Here is a 23,097-nt window from a genome sequence, read left to right on the forward strand (position 1 = left end):
CTAAACAGTTATTGGAAATACATCCATGGCATTTTAGTATCCCCCACACTCCCCGTAACATCCAGCCAACAGTAAGTCTTGGAATTCCGAGGCAAGCTGCCCACGCTGTAGCACTTTCTGTCACTTGCCTTCAACCATCTGTTAGAAGACCACAGAGAGGCTGGAGACTGGAGGCTACTGTGGAGCCAGCCTCCGACTTACCTGGTCGGTGCAGGTGATGCTGCTGGAAAGTGTGCTGAAGGGATCCATGGCAGAGCAGAACCGCGCAAGCACTTATCCACAAATACAGGACCCAGGACATCGCAGAGACCATTGCCATTCTCTAAAGGGAACATTAGAAAGGAAGAATTACCCCCGGCTTTGAGCCCCCAGCTCCGTCAGTCCCACTGATGAGAGAAGGGGGGTCTCAGACGTCATGTCCCTTTGCTACTTTGCTGGCTAGAATTAATGACCCAGCAGAGGTCATGGCATGAAGTGGGACTGAGAGAAATCACTCTCCACGAGATCATGAATCCATTTTTGAAATTCTGCAAAACCAAACTCTTAGGATAGCTGAAATACAGAAATAAAGTTTTTGACTATCTGTTAGACAGTTTGAAACACTATACCCTGACTAAATACCCTGTTTTACACAATTATCTTTAAGCTATAGTTATTCCAGGCATTGAAAGCCTGCATGCTCCTGTTCATTCTAACTTCATTGCAAGTCTGACATAAGCCTGGAAGGAAAGAGTGGATTCCTTTTTTTTTTTTTTAATTCTACAGTCATGAATTTTTAATTCCAGTGCTGTCTTCTAAACTAAGAAATCATTTCTCAGAGGCATGTTGTAATCTCCTGAAAGAACTGGTGTTTGGGGCTGGACTTAAAATCAGAAGGATTTGTCTTCAGCCAAAATGAGTTTCAGATACAAGATCTAAGATCTATGCATCTCTCCTAAAGCAAACCATAATTTACAATATTGCTTTGCCTCCTAAGATCTTATTGTGGCATTTGTTGAGTGTTGATGAATATGCATATACAGGTGGTGTATGTATTTATGGACGAACATCCACCTTTTCTCAGGCGCTGAAACTTTGACAGTCTTCTCAGCACCTATGAGAATCTTAGGAGGTACAAAAGCTCAACTGCGCTACATATTGTCCAATTTCTCAAACAACACCTTATGCTGCATTTCATATTTGCCAAATTAATCAAACTTGAAGCATCGTCCTTATTCAGCCAGTGATACGGAAGCATTTTCTATATAAGAATCCAGTTAAGTGTAATCTTTTCTCTTAGAGCTTTGGACCCAAGATTGTTTCTTTCTTTTTTTCATCTTTCCATTGTCAAATCATATACTTCAAGTATTTAAACTCTACATTTAAAACCTCCTAGTGACCTCCCAGTGTGGCTTCTTTATTCATGAAAATTGGCCCTCTTTCAAAAGCTGTGATGTTCAGCAAGCAAACTATATACATTATACCTGTGTGTGTGTGTGTGTATGTATACAGACATAATACAAGATAATTTGTGGGTTTTAGGAGAGAGAGACTTAGTCTTTAAGAAGGGTTTTAAAATTATAATAGACAAATGGTGACAACCATAATTAAGTGCAAAGTAGGAAAACATTATGTTCAACAGCGTGATGCCTTTCATGCCCTGGTCTGTGATTCACATGGACCATTCACTTTATAATTAGTTTCACAGCCCACTGTTTACTTTTGTGTACAACAGATTTAGCCTCATTGTCTTCAGAACTATCAGTGTACCATAGATGCGTTCTCTTCAGATAAGAGCAGCACTCCTCCTATGAATTCTGAAATGAATGCATCTGGGTGCCTGCAAATTATAGAAAGACAAAATAGAGCGGATGGTGGCATGCAATGACTGTGAATTTCAGTTAAAATGTACTAGGAATTCATCTAAACTTGAAAAAACCCTACCAGGATAAAAACTTAACAGTTTTTCAATGACTGCTTTCTCTTCTTCACCCATATAAATCTTAGCACTCAAAATTGCTGTGGTTTGCAATATTTTCCTTCTTTTTATTTTATTTTTTTCATTTAACTTTCTTTAATTCTTAACATTACTTCCAAGGCTCCTGCAAATAGCTCTCTTTGCTAACTCTCTTAGCAAGAGGTGATCTCTATATTAATAGGTGTTTCCCCCAAAAATAATGCATTCAGCTTTACATAGGTCTCTAGACCTGACTAAATAGATTTCAAATCTGCTTTCTGAATCTTAAATCCTTAAAGAGGCTTCTTACCTGAAAAATCCAGCCAAGAGCAGAGTACTCTATTAGTGTTCATTGGAAAGCTCTAACACTTTCTAAAATCCATCTGTGCCACAATTGAAGATTTTTTTTAAAAGAGCTTCCCAATAATCTTCTTTATCAGGATTAAAAAAATATATATGTTTTTCTCTTCCGATGCTACTTCCACAGTAAAGAAGACATTGGGTTCATTCAGACTGTATTGTCAGAAAAGGAACCAAGGTTTGAGGGCTGGAAACCTTGTCATTTTCACCTTTAAATCATCTCCTGGCGTCACCTCTGCCAGATGAGACCTTTGAAATGATGGTGAGATAATGTGCAGTTTCCTGATGAGAATCAGTTTAAGTTAATGACGGACCATCCCCACTCCAGAGCATTCAGGGCAGAGTAAGGCAGCAAAATGTAGGAGCAGGGCTGCTATACGGCGCTGTAAGTAGCAATAGTCTCTTTCAATACATCCCTCCTCTGTAAAGTATCACATGTCTTAAAGTGACATTACCCTCTATTACAGCTACAGTGAATTGTAATACCTGCCCACTAACTATTGAACAACTCAAGCAGCACTTTAACACTGTATTACCCAGTACTTTCTCTTAGAGATTTTACTGATACTGTTCATTTACCAAAAGAAGAAAGAGGGAAGGAGAAACAAAAGAAAAAAGCATTCTGCAAAATACTGATAGTGTTAATGGGTGTTAGATTTCTAACGGCAAATGGGAAAGTGAAAAATGTAAGCCATTTCTTACCTCTTAAGGTTCTTTTAACCAGTAAGTTAACCCGAAATATTGTTGAGTGTATACAAATTTAAGTCTGTCAATTATTTCAGCAGCTAAATGTGGGAACATGATCTAGCTAGACTACAGTATAGATGTTTATAGGAGTAAGCCTAAAACAAACCTTCTGAGTTTTTTTTTAAACATGTTTAATACATAGAAATGTATCATTTTCAGCATCAAAGAGTGGGTTTTGACAAAGAAATATGCTCAAGACATTTTATAAAAATTTCCTTCAAATAATATGCTGGGGTGGGAAGAGGAAACACTCAGAAGTTCAACATTTTGTTTCCAGTGCTAGGGTTTAGACACTTTCTTCTTTGGAAAAATAAATATGATGGTACATATGAAGTGACCTAGTTTTCACTACAGATTACATTGACAACGATTCACTCAAATAAGTCAATCAGTTATCCACTTATAAAGCACCTACTATGTGTTAGATGCTTGGGCACAAGGGGGAAAATAACATTGATGTGATTGCCACTGTCATACATCATACTGTCTAGTCTTTCTTTCTTTTTTTTTTTATTTTCAAAATTAGGGTAGTTCTTATAATATTCTGGCTTCAACAACCTCTTCAAGTGCCTCCGAGTACTCTCTGGGCTTTCACAGTCATTATAAAGAAAGTTTGATGTTGCGGTGCATCTTCAGAAGCTATCCTTCTCTCTCTCCATTTACAGAGTGAGACTCTGAGACACCCTTCAAACACCTCAATCCTCATCCCTGGTCCTGCACAGAATAGCTCTTTGGACCCTAACAACTGTTTATGAAAGCTCATCATTAAACAAATTTCAAGATAACAGTAAATACAAACCTTAGAGTGAAAATAAGTTGAGTGTCAAAGTTCTAGGTGCGATTGTGTATTTCATTTCTATGGTTCATTATTGTTGAGTTGGTGAATATATATAGTAAGCTCACACCATTAAATCTCAAGACAAAAGTGATCAAAACTGCAGTAGCAGTTGTTGTTTGGTCGCTAAGTCGTGTCTGACTCTTTTGCGACTCCATGGATTGCAGCTCACCAAGTTCCTCTGTTCATGAAGTTTTCCAGGTAAGAATATAAGAATGGGTTGACATTTTCTTCTCTGGAGGATCTTCCTGACTCAGGGATCAGACCTGCATCTCCTGCCTTGGCAGGCAGATTATTGCTGAATTACCAGGGAAGCCCACAGTAGCAATAGGTAAGGTGTATTTAAACCCTCACCATGTGCTGATGCTACTCCAAAGTATGTTGCTTATAAGGTGTAATTTAATCCTTTTTACCAACCCCATAAGATAAGTATCATTACTATTGTCTCATTCATGAATGGGGAACCAGAGGGTGAATAGGGAGATTAAGAAACTTACTCAAGGTATTATTATAGCTGCTAAGTGATAGAGCAGACCCCAGTGATCTGGGTCAAGAGCCCATCTTCTAAACACTAGGATTAAATATTTCATAGAAAAAAAAAAAAACTCTACCCTCCAAAATTAGCCATTATATTTTCTTATTTCTTTACAATTAATACAGTCTTCAAAAATTATTATATATTCATTCAAGACTTATATGCTGAGTATATTCCAGGCATTTGAAGTATAGACATATGAAAGACAGTCTTTACCTCATGGTTTTTTGTTTTGTTTTTGCTATGCTAGTGTGTGCCTGTCTGACTCTTTGCAGCCTTATGGACTGTGGCCCATCAGGCTCCTCTGTTCTTGGGATTCTCTAGGCAAGAATGCTAGAATGGGTTCCCATACCCTCCTCCATGGACTCTTCTCAACCCAGGGATCAAACCCACATCTCTTATGTCTCCTCCATTGGCAGGCATGTTCTTCACCACTAGCGCCACCTGGGAAGCCCTTGCTATGATAATGCATTAAAATTAGAAGGAAAGGGCTTCCCTTGTGGCTCAGCTGGTAAAGAATCTGCCTGCAATGCCAGAGACCTGGGTTCAATTCCTAGGTTCGGACGATCCCCTGGAGAAGGGAAAGACTACCCACTCCAGTATTCTGGCCTGGAGAATTCCAAGGGAGTCGCAAAGAGTTGGACATGACTCAGCAACTTTTACTTTTCACATTTGCTTATAAAGGCTACCATTTTGAAAACTGCACATTATATTTTTCATTTCTAGGGATTAAACTAAGGTTCAACATCATTTCTTATCTATGATTTAGTTTAATAAACTTAAATACATTCTAATGGATTATGTTCAAGGCACTCAGATAGGCATTGTTAGAATTTTTTAAAAAGACTGGAATAATGACTTTCCCTTTCAGGCTTAAGTGGCTTCTATATTTGCATATGATGGAACAAGAATGTCAGACTGGCTCCATTTTCTTTTCTAAATACCCTGTCCATTGTATTGCTGCCAATGATCATTTTCCCTAATAATATAAGCATCAACAGATGCTTAAGGCAATTTAGTCCATTCTCCCAACACAAAGCAAAGTTATTCTCACGCTTTTCAAAGAAGTTCAGCCTTTCCACCTTTGGCCATCACAGGACTTCATCACCTGGTCACTTTCTTGTTGGGTGGCCATAATGTTTTGGCCAATGAGGTGTCAACCAGACTAATGGTATCTCTTTGAGGCTGAAGGACTGTTGAAGCAACACTTTTCAGATCACTCTTTGCCTCTGGAACAGGGACTATCTTCCTGGATCCTTGAGAGACTGCAAAGAGCAGAGGTCCTCATCTTCACCTTGCCACTCACAACAGATGTAGATAGTAAATAAGAAATATTCTGTTCTTTAAGCAATTGAGATTTGGGAGCTATTTGTTACTGCAATATAACCTAGTCTGTCCTGAATGATATTTAACCTATATCAATCATGTATTACTTGAATTATGTTCCATTTACTTCCCTAAGCTATAGCAGAATATATACATCAGGCCCAGTTCATGTCTTCGCAGAGCTCCATGGTATAGACACCCATTGGAGATTTTTGATCAGAGCAGTGTAAATCCAAAGCATTGATTATTGCAGCCAGTATCCCTTCAGATTCTCATAAGCCAGGAGTTATAAACTGAACATTCACATGCCCATGGCCAGGCTGGTTCAGTTATACAAGTATGATATTGCAAAAGGCAAAGGTCTACCACACCACTGTTACAGCCCTTCCAGTTACAGGACTTTAAGATACCTACTCAGTGGGGCCAAACTCCTAAAGATATAATTTCAAATACAGTATCTATGTGTATGTACATCTGTTTATGTAAAAAAGAGAGAAAATCATATTCACTAGAACGTCTCCCCATGGAAAAACCCACATTTACTCAGAAAACTCAATGAAAATAATTGAGGGTAAAAGATAAAACTCAAAATGTTTACATAGCCAAGAATGTTTAGCATATTGCCCTGCATAATGAAAGGCATGGGGATGGAGGAGTGGAGGATAGAGGAACCAGTAGAGCAGAAACCTGGAGAGGGGAAAAATGGTGGGGGTGGGCAGAAAAAGAGAGAGAGAGAAAGAGATGCAGAGGTTCTCTAGAAGCTCAGGAAGAGAAGAACTGGGGGCAACAGAAATGTCCAAAGGGAATTTCCTGGTGGAAAACTGCATCCTGTGGAGTGTGACTTCACCTTTTGTCTCTTCAAATGATTAAAAACAGTTTTAAAATAGAAAAAATTCATATATACTTTGTGTTAGTAAGTTAATTGGGAAACGCATTGAAGGGGCAAAATCCTGGATCCAGGCCCGAAGTACCACCAGAAAATCCCTCAGTTCCCTGATTACCACTCTTTTCATTTCTTGGCATTAGAAATAAAATCCATCTTCACTTTAGGAACAATCCACTTAATAATTTGGCTAATTTGAATTCACAAATGTGCAGGAAAAACACATTTGAGACATGCAAAATTTTATGTCTATGCATATTTCTAAATTAAAAAACAACTAAAGGAATTTAAATAAATTACATCTGGACTGAGAAAGATGCCAAGTTTCAGTCCAATGCAAATGAAAGTGGTTTAGATGTATGCCATTTAAAGGAGTTCTAAGTATTTCCTGAAATAAAACAATTTTGGTTGTGATTTCACAACTCTATTGTTTTTTTCTTGTTCCATTTCAATTGGCTAATGGAAATGAAGTTATGGATGAGAGGATCATTGTCATTATCTCTAATCTAGATGCTTTCTATACCACTGAAACTCAGTTTCTCTTTTCTGTAGTCCCTGGGGCTATCCATCAATTGGCTGACAATGTCTGTTTTCAGTCCCTGATTATGAGAAGACAATATACCTCTTCCCTTGGCTAAGTAATAATGCTACCCTATCTTTCTCCTGTAACACAACTGCATAAATTATTTGTGTTACATCATGCTTTGTCTGGAACCCACTTAAAATTTTCCTGTCTCCCCTGGTGTCCTAATATGTGCCCCATATCAGATACACAACAACATCCCTAGCTTGTAAGTGTTACTTTGGGACCTAAATAAAATGTATATACTTGTCTTATTTCTTTATTCTGTACCTTGTATTGTTTTAAAATACATTTAAGCTAAGATGAGGAAAAAATGAAGAGAAAGCAAATGAAGTACAAGAGAATATGAGTTATATAATATATAATATCTATGATGATTGATAAACATGTATTAATAATGATGATGATGCTATTGTATTAATACCCTTTATCTAGAGAGAGGAATCTTTTTATGTGCCAAGCCACTGGCTTAGCGTTCACATGCAGTGTCTCATTTAATACTCACAAATATGCTAATAGGTCTGTATTATAGTCATCTCTATTTTATCAGTGAAAACACAAATTTCAGAGAAGTGATTGAACTAATGTCACACCTCTCATAAGGTTGAACAACTTTGATGCAAACTCATATTTGATTTTCAGAACCAAAGCTCTAAGCAACCAAATTCTAGGCAAGTGATATTGCCAAGAAATGAAAAAAAAATTACAAAATAAAGATAAAAGCCACGTAAGCTAAGTAAGATAAGCCTAACGAGAACTTTGAAAGTGAACTCCCAACCATCAAGTGACAGAGGAAGTCACTCAAAACTTCCTAACAGTAGAAGTGAAGAAGAGACAACTTATTTCATAAAAATGTACAGCGTCCATAAGGTAAAAAACCAAGCAAAAGCACACCCACCAAAAAAGCCAAAAAACTGCTCCAGAAATAAGACTTAATGAGCAGAGGCTGAATCATTTGCTGTAAAACTGGTGACTCTCAGTTTGGTAATTTGGATGTGGATACACAAGCCAGAATTTTCAGTAACTGTAAGAAAAGGGAAATGGAAGGCAAGATTTCTCTTAGGCTAGAAGAAAAGATAACCTTCATGTAGGAGTCTCATTTTTCACCTCCAGCAGCCTATCTCTTCAATTACTTTATCAATTATAATTCCTCACTGCTTATCTTGTCTGTCTTCCAGGCAGCAGGAAAAGAAAGAATAAGGTCATTTCTTTTGTTCTTCCACATCTCATCTCCTTATTCTCTTTTTAGAACAGAAAGAAAGTTGAAACCACAAACAGCTTCACTTCCATTGCACTAATGAAAGTGATAAATAAACTGAACTTTTAAAGAACAAGTGGTCTCTTTATTATGAGAATATGAATATATATTATGAGCACATAAAGGCTGTGAAAATGACTGCTTTGATGAAAATAATAAAAACAATAACATGATTTCTTTGGTTTATAAAATGCTCAGATCCATAGCCAGATTCATAGTCACTATCTCCCATACCCACTCTGACCTAAGAAATGGCCCTTCACAGACTCTGTGTCTTAAATCTCTCCACTCTGTCCCTGTCCCTTCAAACATATACACCCCAAATACCACCCATCTTTCATTTGAATTATAACAATACTTCCTTAACTAGTCCACTTGCCTTCAAATGTGAACCTTCCATGCATCTCTTTCCCACTCTGCCACCAGAGGGAATGGATTTAAGATTCATGTTGATCATGCCACTCAAGTAAACCTTGAAAACCTTTAAATTATTTTCCCATTGTGCTTAAAATAAAGCCCAAATTCTTGGGCATGGTTGACAGGGCTCTGCATGAGTCGGCCCCTGTCTACTTCTCTAGGCTCATCTTTTACATTCTCACTCAGCTCTTACTATACTGTTGGGTCCTTGAGTGGGATACAGTTTCTCTCAGTTGTCTTCTGGAATGCTCCAAACCAAATTGTCACCCTGATATATGCTCTCACAGTGTATCATCTCTATAGCCTTAATTACCATTGTAAATAACTGTTTCTGGAATTATTTATGATATCTGCTTTATCTCTTTACCATAAACACTGTAAGAGGAGAACTAGCACCTTGTTCGCTACACTATTGTCAGAATCAAGTGTATATATATATACTACGTACCATATAGTAGAGACTCAAGTGTTTGTACATGTAAATAAACAATAATCAATGAATCAGAAATAAAATATGAGGCCACTATCATGATGGCATATACAATGAACTGTTTTTCAGAAATAAGTATATTTTGTGCCCTCCTCCAAGGCTTTATTTGTTCTTTTTGGGAGTACACATGTATGAAGTAGCAATACATATTAAGGATGACTGCCTTGTTCTGTTTGAGACTATTGTTTTGACACTAAGTGAAAGAAAGTGCCCATGTATTGTTTAAACCCTTACCTACCTGCCACTAAATCTATTTTTGATACTTTTTTTTTTTTTTTTTGCTAGAAGAAAAAAATAAAACTGTCCTGAATTTTCAGCCCTGGTACTTAGCGTCTAAATATGATCTGATGGTAGAATTCACAGGTGACCCCTGAAGAATAACAAAAATCTACAAATGTTAAAAATTGAAAAAAACACTTAGAATTTCATTACTCTGAACCTAGAAGAAACCTCCCCCAAACCTCCTTGTTCAGCCTCTCTGTTGTACAGGAAATAAAAAGACCTAAGAAAGGGAAGAGGCTTTCCTAAGGGAATACAGTGAGTTCACTGGTGTGTGTCACGTTAGAATACAAGTCTCCTCATCTTATATGCTCTCTTCTATTCTTTTCTCTTCTTTCTCTCTCTCACACGCTCTCTCTTTCATAGCACTATCCAGTAAAACTTTCTCTGAGACTGGAAATGTTCTGTATCTGTGCTGACCTAGATGGTAGCCACTATCCTCCTGTGGCTATCAAGTACTTGAAATGTGTCTAGTGCAACTGAGGAAATGAAATTTTTCATTTTAATTAATTTAAACTTAAATAGCTTCATATGGTTAGTGGAAATTGTACTGAACAGCATAGCTCTAAAATATGTTAGCTAGATTAAGGAAAATATATGCAATGACATCAAATAATTTTTAGTAAGCTAGCAGAAAAATCTGAATTACCTCACAGTAACCTTCCAGAATTTGGATAACATTGAAGAAGGTAAAATGGGCTTGGTTACAAGTAATAGGAAAAGAAATCAGAAACAATGCAAACTGGAGTAAATAATACAGAGGATGTAAGTTTTCTTAAAGGTGCATTGTTCACAGGTGGGGCTCACCTCCTGGTGGGTTTGACTCAGTAACTCCACTCAGTTATCAAGGATGTAGCTCAGTTTCAACTTTTTCTCTGCTGTGCAAGGTGCCATTCTAAAGTAGGCTTCCCACCATGGATGAAACACAACTGCCAAAAGCTGTCTGAGATATGATCTTATTCATCCATGTATGGGAACAAAAAGGATTGTTTCAAGAAGCTCTCCTCAGATAAGCAAGGAAGAATCTTTACTAGCTTCCCCTAGCAAACCACTTCTCAGAGCTCCTTAGCTTGTCTTGGATCACTTGCCCCTCCCTGAGCCAGCTACCTTGATCAGGGGGGAAAGATCACATGGTTAGACTGAGGGCTACAGCATTAGTCCCAAACCCAAGTCAAGAGGGAAATTAACTTCCTCCAAAAGAAATGAATGGAATGTGGGAGGTCTGATACTTAAAAGAAGTGAAAGTGTAGTCACTCAGTCATGTCTGGCTCTTTGCCACCCTGTGGACTGTAGCCTATCAGGCTCCTCCATCCATGGGATTTTCCAGGCAAGTGAGTTGCCATTTCCTTCTCCAGGGGATCTTTCTCACCCAGGGAATCTTCCTGACCCTGGTCTCCTGCATTGTAGGCAGACGCTTTACTGTCTGAACCACCAGGGAAGTCACTTAAATGAAAATCAGGACAATAACTTGGAAGAAAGGATGAATATTGAAAACAACCACAGTGTGGACAAAAGCTGGTGGTATTTTCATATATATTTTAGGACTAAAGTACTTTGTCATTTTTATAATTTTTTTCTACTTAAAAGTAGTATGGTTTTTGAAAGGTAGTAAACTTCCCCTCCCTCTTTGAATCTCTTTCCCTCCTCCACGTCCATCAGAGAGTCCTGGTCTGTAAGTAAGAGTGCAGATGGGGTAGGAGTAGTGTAGGTCCTCTCCCAGTGAACTTCCACCTCTGGAGTCAGTGAGGAGGCAGTGGTGCTTCTCAAGGAGTCGAGGAGAAAAAGAAGAGGTGACATTGCAGGAGAACTGGGATGCTGAGGCCTTGAACAGAATTATTTCTGGACTTTCATTTGGTAGTTTCTTCCACGAGGAAATTCAAGGATGAGTGATCTGGAGCAACTGAAGCAGGAAGCTGAGAGCTGCGGAATCAGATCCAGAGATCAAGTCCTGAGTCTTTGGAGTGGGAGCACTGACTCCAAGACCCTAGGCTACCAGAGAACTAACCCTAGGGAGTATCAAATAGTGAGAACTCACACAAAGAAAGCCACTTGAATACAAGACCCAGCATCACCCAACCAGCACTAGCACCCTGTGCAGGATGCCTCATCTAAACAACAACAAAAAAAGAAAATATAAACCCAATCATCAGCAGACAGGATTACCATCTCATTCAGCCTAGCCCATTAGAGGAAAAACAAACAAACAAAAACTCAGCACAAATCTCACTCTATAAGAAGCTCACACAAACTATTGGACCAAACTTAGGAAGACAGAAACCAAAAGAAAGAAAGAATTCAACCTTGAAGACTGGGAAAAGGAGACCATAAGCACAATAAGTTTAAAACAAATAATGAAAAGGCAGAGAAATGCTACACAAGTGAAGGAAATAAACTGGAAACACAGAAGTCCAAATCAATGAAGAGCAAACTACCTGAAAAATAATTCAAAATAATGATAGTAAACATGATCAAAAACCTTGAAAACAAAATGGAGAAAATGCAAGAATCAATTAACAAACACCTAGAAAAATCAGACGGTAAAGCATCTGTCTACAATGCGGGTGACCCAGGTTCAATCCTTGGGTTGGGAAGATCCCCTGGAGAAGGAAATGGCAATCCACTCCAGGACTATTGCCTGGAAAATCCCATGGACAGAGGAGCCTGGTAGGCTACAGTCCATGGGGTTGCAAAGAGTTGGACACGATTGAGCGACTTCACTTCACTTTACTTCATGGGCTTCCCTGGTGGCTAAGAGGGTAAAGCGTCTGCCTGCAATGCAGGAGACCTGGGTTCGATCCCTGGGTTGGGAAGATCCCCTGGAGAAGGAAATTGCAACCCACTCCAGTATTCTTGGACTTCCCTGGTGGCTCAGACAGTAAAGCGTCTGTCTACAATACGGGAGACCCGGGTTCAATCCCTGGGTTGGGAACATCCCCGGGAGAAGGAAATGGCAATCCACTCCAAGACTATTGCCTGGAAAATCCCATGGACAGAGGAGCCTGGTAGGCTACAGTCCATGGGGTTGCAAAGAGTCAGACACGAAGGAGCGACTTCACTTCACTTCAGAAGAATTAAAGAATAAACATGCAGAGACAAATGACACAATTACTGAAATTAAAAATACTCTAGAAGAAATCAATAGCAAAATATCTGAAGCAGAAGAACAAATCAGTGAGCTGGAAGATAAAATGGTGGAAGTAAATTCTGAAGAGCAGAATAAAGTAAAAAGAATGAAAAGAACTGAGGATAGTCTCAGAGACCTCTGGGACAATATCAAATGCACCAACATTCGAATTATAGGGATCCCAGAAAAAAAAGAGAAAAAGAAAGGGTATGAGAAAATTTTTGAAGAGATTATAGTTGAAAATTTCCCCAGCATGGGAAAGGAAATAGACAGTCAAATCCAAGAGGCACAAAGAATCCCATACAGGATAAACCCAAGGAGAAACATGCCAAAACACATACTAATGAAACTAACAAAAACTAAACACAAAGAAAGTATATTGAAAGCAGCAAGGGAGAAGCAACATACAAGGGAAACCCCATATGCTTAACAGCTGATCTTTCAACAGAAACTCTGCAGGCCAGAAGGGACTGGCAGGATATATTTAAAGTACTGAAAGGGAAAAATTACAACCAAGATTACTGTACCTGGCAAGGATCTCGTTCAAAACTGATGGAGAAATAAAGAGCTTTCCAGACAAGCAAAAGTTAAGAGAATTCAATACCACCAAACTAGCTTTACAACAAATGTTAAACAGACTTATATAGTCAAAAAATACAACAGAAGAAAAAAGATCTACAAAATCAACCCCAAACAATTAAGAAAATGGCAGTAATAACATATGTATCAGTAATTACTTTAAATGTAAATGGATTAAATGCTCCAACCAAAGACACACACTGGCTGAATGGATACAAAAACAAGACCCATATATATGCTGTCTACAAGAAATGCACTTCAGACCTAAAGACACATATAGATGGAAAGTGAGAGGATGGAAAAATATATGCCATGCAAAAGGGAAGCAAAAGAAAGCTGGAGTAGCAATCTTAATATCAGACAAAATAGACCTTAGAATTAAAGAATATTGCAAGAGATAAGGAAGGACACTACATAATGATAAAGGGCTCAATCCAAGAGGAAGACATAACAACTGTAAATATCTATGCACCCAACATAGGAGCACCTCAATGCATAAGACAAATACTAACAGACGTAAAAGGAGAAAAGGGCAGTAACACAATAATAGTAGGTGACTTTAACACCCCACTCACATCAATGGATAGATCATCAAAACAGAAAATTAATGAGGAAACACAAGTCTTAAATGATACACCAAATAAGATGCATTTCATTGATATCTTCAGGACATTCCATCCAAATGCAGAAGAATACACCTTATTCTCAAGTGCACATGAAACATTCTCCAGGATAAACCACATCTTGGGTCACAAATCAAACCTCAGTAAATTGAAGAAAATTTAAATCATATCCACCATCTACACTGACCACAACGCTATGAGATTAGATATTAATTACAAGAAAAAACTGTAGGAAACACAAATACATGGAAATTAAACAACACATTTCTAAATAACCACCAGATTACTGAGGAAATCAAAAGGGAAATCAAAACATTCCTAGAAACAAATGACAATGAAAACACAACTCAAAACCTATGAGATGCAGCAAAAGCAGTTCTAAGAGGGAAGTTTATAGCAATATAATCCTACCCAAGAAAGAAGAAAAACATTGACTAGACAACCTAACTTTATACCTAAAACAGCTGTAACCAAAAACAACAAACAAAAAAAAATAGTAGAAGGAAAGTAATCATAAAGATCTGAGCAGAAATAAATGAAAAAGAAATGAAAGAAACAATAGTAAAGGTTAATAAAACTAGAAGCTGCTTCTTTGAGAAGATAGACAAAATGACAAACTTTTAGCCAAACTCATCAAGAAAAAAAGAGAGAAGAATCAAATCAACAAAATTAGAAATGAAAAAGGAGAGGTTAAAACAGACAATGCAGAAATACACAGGAATATAAGAGACTATTATAACTATGCCAAAGCCTTTGACTGTGTCAATCACAATAAACTGTGGAAAATTCTTCAAGAGATGGGAATACCAGACCACCTGACCTGCCTCTTGAGAAACCTATATGCAGGTTAGGAAGCAACAGTTACAACTGGACATGGAACAACAGACTGGTTCCAAATAGGAAAAGGAGTACATCAAGGCTGTATATTGTCACCCTGATTATTCAATTTCTATGCAGAGTACATCATGAGAAATGCTGGGCTGGAAGAAGCACAAGCTGGAATCAAGATTGCTGAGAGAAATATCGATAACCTCAGATATGCAGATGATACCACCCTTATGGCAGAAAGTGAAGAGGAACTAAAAAGCCTCTTGATGAAAGTGAAAGAGGAGACTGAAAAAGTTGGCTTAAAGCTCAACATTCAGAAAATGAAGATCATGGCATCTGGTCCCATCACTTCATGGGAAATAGATGGGGAAACAGTGGAAACAGTGTCAGACTTTATTTTTGGGGGGCTCCAAAATCACTGCAGATGGTGATTGCAGCCATGAAATTAAAAGACACTTACTCCTTGGAAGGAAAGTTATGACCAACCTAGATAGCATATTCAAAAGCAGAGGGATTACTTTGCCAACAAAGGTCCGTCTAGTCAAGGCTATGGTTTTTCCAGTAGTCATGTATGGATGTGAGATTTTGACTGTGAAGAAAGCTGAGCACCGAAGAATTGATGCTTTTGAACTGTGGTGATGGACAAGACTCTTGAGAGTCCCTTGGACTGCAAGGAGGTCCAACCAGTCCATTCTAAAGGAGATCAGTCCTGGGTGTTCATTGGAAGGACTGATGCTAAAGCTGAAACTCCAGTACTTTGGCCACCTCATGCGAAGAGTTGACTCATTGGAAAAGACTCTGATGCTGGGAGGGATTGGGGGCAGAAGGAGAAGGGGATGACAGAGGATGAGATGGCTGGATGGCATCACCAACTTGATGGACATGAATTTGGGTGAACTCCGGGAGCTGGTGATGGACAGGGAGGCCTGGCGTGCTGCAATTCATGGGGTCGCAAAGAGTCGGACATGACTGAGCAACTCAACTGACTCACTGACTGATATATAATATGTTTTATATACAATTTATAGAATATATTTATGGTCTGTTTTTTTCTCTGAAAATATCACATTTTACGATGTCAATAACAATTCCTCTAATGGTGAACTTAATCTAGATAATCAACCTAAAATACTTTTCTCTTTCTAAGCATTCCATATCCCTTTATTGCTTGTAAACTGTGGTTAATCTTCTCACTTTTATGGCAGCAAACTGCCTCCTATGCAAGACAGAGAATTAACAATGAAAATATTTTTCTTTTCTCTGCAGGATCCTATATGATACCAATGGTTAACTGCAACAGAAAAGCATACATCCCCGCTGATTGGTGTGGGCTTAAATCTGGTGAACTTTATTTGACACTGTCGCTTTGTATCTGATCTGCCTTCAGGTAAATTTCTCTTCTGGTCTTTGTTTTATTTTTAATATGGCTGATTATCTATTCTCTTTTATCTGGTTTGAATTTTAATTATGAGAAAGAAATAATTACCTGAAATGGAAAAAATATAGAAAAATAGATATGTATATCTTTTAATCCATATCTCCTTGGCCTTCCCTCCTTTTATTTCTTTGCTTTTCGACTTGGTCAGAGAGGCAGTAAAATAGAAGGGCTAAGAGAATGGACTGTGGAGTCAGACAGCTTGGGTCCTTCTTTCAGCAGCATCTCTTACTAACTGTCCAATCCTATTTTAGTAACTTTTCCTGAGTTGCCAAATACTGATATCTAATTCAAGGGATTATTGTTAAGATGCATATTAGAATATCTTGTATATTATAAGTCTCTGTAAACTTTTAAAATTAAATTTGATATATAGGCTCTAACTAAGATTTAGTTCTATATTTTAAGATGCTTTCACATGTCTTTGAAACCTCAGCTTTTAAAATTTGAAACGTTCTTGCTCCCTTCTTTCACCTCCACTTACCTTTCCTATTCCCCTTCTTTCCTCTAAATCAAATCACTTTTTAGAGTTAGTTCTAGTGCTTTATTTTCCACAGACTTTTTGTTGGCCTCCCAAGTCTAGACTGGACACCCCTCTATATAGTTGTGTCCTATAAGACACACCTCAATCTCTATAAGATTCAGTGCCAACCACATTTGCTACAGCATCTACTGCTCAGTGCGGTAGAATAGATGGAAGAATGTCCCAGAAGGAGGGAATAAATTGTGCAAAAGCTTTGACTCAAGAAGGCATTTTGTTTGAAGGACTGGAAGGCACCATGCTTTATCTGGGGATGTGGAAGTGAGAGATAGACTAGTGAAGTGAAAATAACTATCTAGTGATCACAAGATCACTATCACTATCTAGTCTATCTCTCACCTCCACATCCCAAGATAAAGCACAGTGCCTTTCAGTCCTTCAAACAAAATGCCTTCCTCAGTCAAAGATTTTGCACAATTTATTCCCTCCTTCTGGAACATTCCTTCATCTATTCTTTTCCCAGATGGCTCTTTTTTTATCCCTCTGGTCTCACAGAGATTTTCCCTGACCTTATCATTCCCTTTTTGAAAACACATGATGACTTTAATGTGGTTTAAAAACCACAGACCACAAGACTCAACACAACCAAAGTGTGCCTATGTTTTCAATCTAAATATCATCCCATTCCTCTCTACCTGCTCCCACATTCACTATGCTCTAGTCACTCTTAACTTCTCTCAGTAATACACTTCAGTATTCTTTCCTTTAAGAAGCATTCATGCAATAAGCCAAGTACAGAGAACAGAGCTCAAGAACTGGTATATAAGATAGAAATTGCTCACACACTCCAAAAGCTTTCTAGCCTTTGTACCTGCTCTAAACTCCTGTTTTATTCATCACTGTTCACTCACCCTCTGACAATGTACCTGGCACATAGTAGGTGATCAATCATTATTTATAGACTAGATGAATAAAGGAATGTGTCAGTGAATGAATAAACACAGCCATTTCTCATTCTCATGTTTTAGGTGTCTTATGAATTTGCAGCAATATTCTAAGCAAGTGGTTGGCAGTGGGCTGAGCAGGGAGGAGGCTGGGAAGAATTTCAGATGATGTGTCTGTATGTGTATGGGTGTTTGTGTGGGAATCTGAGTCTGAGAATGCCTAAATGTGCATCTCCAACCACAGCCCAGTGCCAGAAAGGCTTTTTGAATTGCTTCTTGTTCTTTCTCATCCACCCTTTTGTCCTTTTCTCCTACCACACCATATTGAAAGTAGGCCTTTCCCACTCTTAGTTTCCACCTTCACGTTCATACTGTAGTGAAGAACATGTGGTATCTCTGGGAGTCCCAACTAGGAGATCTAGCAGTTGCTAGTTTAGAGTAGAGGAGGAGAGAATTATAAAAAGGAGTTCAAGGGAGTCATCGAACATGACTAAAGTGGGTAGGATAGAGTAGTTGAGCACACCCACACTTGGATTCCCTAAACCAGAGGTCCTCAGTCTTGACTGTGAGTTACAATAACCTGGGGAGTTTGTAAAACTCTAAATGGCCTCGGACCCTACCCCAGATCAATCAAATCAGGATCTGTGAAAGTGCGACTCGGGCAGCAGTATTTTCAAAGCTCTCTGTGTGGTTCCAACATGCAGCCAAGTTTGAAAGCCACTGCAGTAAAACAAAACCTTACTGCAGAGTTTGGTCACTATGGCAACCCCATAAATACCTGTGATATTTTGTTAATTAGTTGCCAACTAAGAGGCACATTCTCCCTGTTTAATAGATTTAAGGTTAGGCCAGTGTTTCCAGTACATCTTTATGGAAAGCTTACTATGTGCTTGATATGATAATATTTACCATATAAGACCTCTATTTCATTACTTTGTGATTTTTTTTCCTACCTCGTATTTAAGTGCATAGATTATGTGAACTTTGGGTGTTCCAAGAGATGGTTAGTACACATCATGATTGCTCCCCTTACATACATTCCCCCCCCCCCACCTTAACTTTTTGTCATTTAGTCACAATCTCCTGTGCTGAGCTAACTGCTGGTTCTAGGAGTCTCTTCTGTGGCTCAGGGTAGCCCCATTCCCTGCCATAACCAGGGTTGAGCACAAAAGTCAATCTGTGCCAATAATTATGTGAGGATAGGTTTGCAGAGATCTCCTGGAAAGATACTTTTTTTCATTCATCCAAGACAGTTTTAGGAAGTTATTTTTTTCTCTTCTCCAGACCTGAGAAAGGGAGCAGGTCATAGACTCAGTGTCATTATGAAGCAGTGCTAATCTTAGCATGAGACTGATACCATGAAAAGCAGAGGAAACAAGTGTGGAAAAATTGTCCTTTGCTGAACCAGACTCTTAAGTCCACTCAGTGTTAGACTTGCCCTGTTTAAGGCAGTTTGAGTGTGGCTTTCTGTTACTTTCAACCAAAAGCATCCTAATTCATGGAGCATTAAGAGACAGCCTGGGTTTCCCAGGTGGTGCTAGTTGTGGGTTCTATCCCTGGATAGGGAAGATGCCCTGGAGTAGGGAATGGCAACCCATTCCAGTATTCTTGCCTGGAAAAGTTCACACACAGAGGGGCCTGGTGGACAGAGTTAGACCTGACTGAGCACCCATAAGAGACAGCCTACAACAGTGGAACTATAAAACTAAAAATATCCCAAAGATTATTTAACCCAAACTTTCATTTTAAAAATGAGAAGATTGAGGACTTCCCTTGTGGTCCAGTGGTTAAGACTCTGCTTCCACTGCAGGCAGCATGGGTTCAGTCCCCAGTAGGGGAAGTTCCACATGCCGTGAGGTTCGGCCAAAAAATAAAAAATGAGAAGATTAAGACCCAAACAGCCAAAATGACTCATGGAGGACAATGCGATCTACTGGGTCTTATGTTACCTAGAATTGGGCCTGGATTTCAAGTGTCCTCATTCCAGTGCATTGTTCATTCTACTAAAGAATAAAGTCTTTATTGTAAACATTCACTTTAATTTTCAAATGTTGCTAAATTAGCTGTGATGACCCTAATTTTTTAAATGTCATTAAATTTCCTTGGAAGGAACTCTCTCTAGAAATAGATATTCTCAGCCTTTTCTCAAAAGACATACTCAAAGCCTGTAGAGACCATTTGATTTTCAAATGCAGACGTCATGAAAGAATATGCAAAACTGTTGAAAATATATATCACACAAGCCACCCCCAACCAAAAAAAAATTTCAAGTTCTATCCAGCTAGGCTGCTTCAGTAAATGATGTTTCTGAATATATAAAATACTTGAATCTAAATTTAAAAATACTCCCCCACCCCCTTGATTAACCAGATTGTCCCCTCCCCTATATATAGGAACGCTATGTGCCTGAGCCCACTTGCCAACTGTCACCACATGTTCCAAACTTCTCTTCCACCTCCTCCTCTTACACAATCTTATCACATAAAAATATTAGATTTCAGGGATTTGTATAATTTCATTAAATTTTCTGAGCCAAGTAAAAATAGAGGAAGTACTGGTATCTCAAACTGACTCAGATTTTGAGTTGTCCAACAGATATCCATGGTAGCCAGTGATGACCTTTAGGCAGAGCTCATGTGCCTAGGAATAACACGAATAAGTCTTTTCCCTTAGTATGGCATTTCACATTAGAACTTTGCAAGTGTTCCCCATATTACAGAGAGGGATTTGGATAGCTTCCAGCAAGTCCTGACTCATATAGCATCTTATCGCTTTGTTGATTACCTTTTGTAAAGTTTTGTGAGTTTTCTCAGATCATTTAAAAAGTACTTAGAAGCCAGTTGGGAATTATCCATGTTGCTGCTTCCTCTTTCACAGTTTGGGAAATGATTTTTAGCCATCTGAATACAGGGCACCTCTTCTCAGTTCAGTTCAGTTGTTCAGTTGTATTCAACTCTTTGCAACCCCATGGACTGCAGTACGCCAGGCTTCCCTGTCCATCTACTTAACCAAGTGCTTAAGACAGAAGTTTAAGTGCCTTCCTTGGTTGCTCTCTTTCTTGCTTCTCACCTACAATCCATGCAAAATCTCTAGCAGTGCTTTTGTTTCCAGATCCCACAGGAGGTCTTTGAGGAATGCCCAGTGAGGTTGGCTATAAAGTATCAAGGCTACTACACAGTGAAGAATTGATAGAAATGGTTCTTTCCTGCTTTTCTGCATGTGTAGGAGAAATGAGGCTTATAAAGTGCAGCCTATTATTTCTACCAAGTACTCCTTTTTCTCCCATCCCTACCCCAGGTGGTCCTGAAGGGTTTATCAATCACCATGTCTCAACCATTCTCTGATGACAGGGGTAGTCACATGACTCAGGCCTGACCTATCAGGAATTCCCAAGTCCTCTCAGCAGAGGTTGGTCCAAGTGTGCACATTATTCAAGAGGAACATCAGGGAGAAAGAGATTTGCTTCCTTTATAGCAGAGACTTGGGGCTACTGGTGGCCATTTCTATTTGCTACAAGGAAAAATTGTACCTGTGGCAGCAGAAGCACAGCCACACCCATAAGGGAAAGAGACAGACTAATATGGAAAGACAGAAAAGGAGAAAGAGACGGGGGATAAGAAGAGAGTCTAAATCAGGGGTTGGCAAACTAGGGTCTGCCTCCTGTTTATGGGAACACAAATACACCCATTTATATTGTATTATCTATAAATGCTTCTATTCTGCCAGGGTAGTGTTTAGTTGAAATAGACACCAAACCTAACTGACAGTGGCTAAATGAGGACATATGAAGTATTTTGTCCTTTTCAAAGAGCTCATAGTTTATTGAAGGGTAAATAGAAAAGTAAATATATATGTATAGTATATAATGGGGAAAAAATACAATACAGAATAATACACCCAAAAACTAGCAAAGTAGCAATGGTCACAGATGATACTTATACTACTGATGAGGACATCTTCCAATTATTGACTGCATATTATGTGATGCTTTACATATATTTTCACTCATCCTTCAATCTTGCATAGTAAACATATCAGTAAGGATAGAACAAGTCTTGCTGCAATAACAAATCAACCTGGTATCTCTTGCTGCACATCCATGGTGAATCAGTAGCAGAATGTGCTTAGTCTTAACAGCCAAGATCGCAAGATGATGGAGGTTCCTTTTCAACACATGTTTTCATATTTGCCTCACTGAGGGTAGTTTAGTTCAGTCGCTCAGTCGTGTCCGACTCTTTGTGACCCCATGAATTGCAGCACGCCAGGCCTCCCTGTCCATCACCAACTCCTGGAGTTCACCCAGACTCACGTCCATCGAGTCAGTGATGCCATCCAGCCATCTCATCCTCTGTTGTCCCCTTCTCCTCCTGCCCCCAGTCCCTCCCAGCATCAGAGTCTTTTCCAATGAGTCAACTCTTTGCATGAGGGGGCCAAAGTATTGGAGTTTCAGCTTTAGCATCATTCCTTCCAAAAATCCCAGGGCTGATCTCCTTCAGAATTCACTGGTTGGATCTCCTTGTAGTCCAAGGGACTCTCAAGAGTCTTCTCCATCACCACAGTTCAAAAGCATCAATTCTTCGGCACTCAGCTTTCTTCACAGTCCAACTCTCACATCCATACATGACCACTGGAAAAACCATAGCCTTGACTAGACAGACCTTTGTTGGCAAAGTAATATCTCTGCTTTTCAATATGCTATCTAGGTTGGTCATAACTTTTCTTCCAAGTAATAAGTGTCTTTTAATTTCATGGCTGCAATCACCATCTGCAGTAATTTTGGAGCCCCCCAAAAATAAAGTCTGACACTGTTTCCACTGTTTCCCCATATTTCCCATGAAGTGATGGGACCAGATGCCATGATCTTAGTTTTCTGAATGTTGAGCTTTAAGCCAACTTTTTCACTCTCCTCTTTCACTTTCATCAAGAGGCTTTTTAGTTCCTCTTCACTTTCTGCCATAAGGGTGGTGCCATCTGCATATCTGAGGTTATTGATATTTCTCTCGGCAATCTTGATTCCAGCTTGTGCTTCTTCCAGCCCAGCGTTTCTTATGATGTACTCTGAATATAACTTAAATAAGCAGGGTGACAATATACAGCCTTGACGTACTCCTTTTCCTATTTGGAACCAGTTTGTTGTTCCATGTCCAGTTCTAACTGTTGCTTCCTGACCTGCATACAAATTTCTCAAAAGTCAGGTCAGGTGGTCTGGTATTCCCATCTCTTTCAGAATTTTCCACGGTTGATTGTGATCCACACAGTCAAAGGGTTTGGCATAGTCAATAAAGCAGAAATAGATGTTTTTCTGGAACTCTCTTGCTTTTTTGATGATCCAGCGGATGTTGGTAATTTGGTCTCTGGTTCCTCTGAAAAGAAGAGAAGCGAAAAGCAAAGGAGAAAAGGAAAGATATAAGCATCTGAATGCAGAGTTCCAAAG

At 38.9% G+C, this 23,097-nt stretch overlaps 1 long non-coding RNA gene across 1 annotated transcript; it reads right to left on the reverse strand.

Moving 5' to 3' along the window:
* Window positions 1-208: 208 nt before the first annotated feature.
* Window positions 209-2,702, reverse strand: LOC129635408 (uncharacterized). The gene is made up of 3 exons (XR_008706265.1): window positions 2,247-2,702; window positions 1,750-1,819; window positions 209-322 (listed from the first exon to the last, which is right to left on the reverse strand). It is a non-coding gene; the product is annotated as an uncharacterized LOC129635408 (long non-coding RNA).
* Window positions 2,703-23,097: the final 20,395 nt, after the last annotated feature.

Source organism: Bubalus kerabau, chromosome 20 (assembly GCF_029407905.1).
Source record: "Bubalus kerabau isolate K-KA32 ecotype Philippines breed swamp buffalo chromosome 20, PCC_UOA_SB_1v2, whole genome shotgun sequence".
Classification (NCBI taxonomy): Eukaryota; Metazoa; Chordata; class Mammalia; order Artiodactyla; family Bovidae; genus Bubalus; species Bubalus kerabau.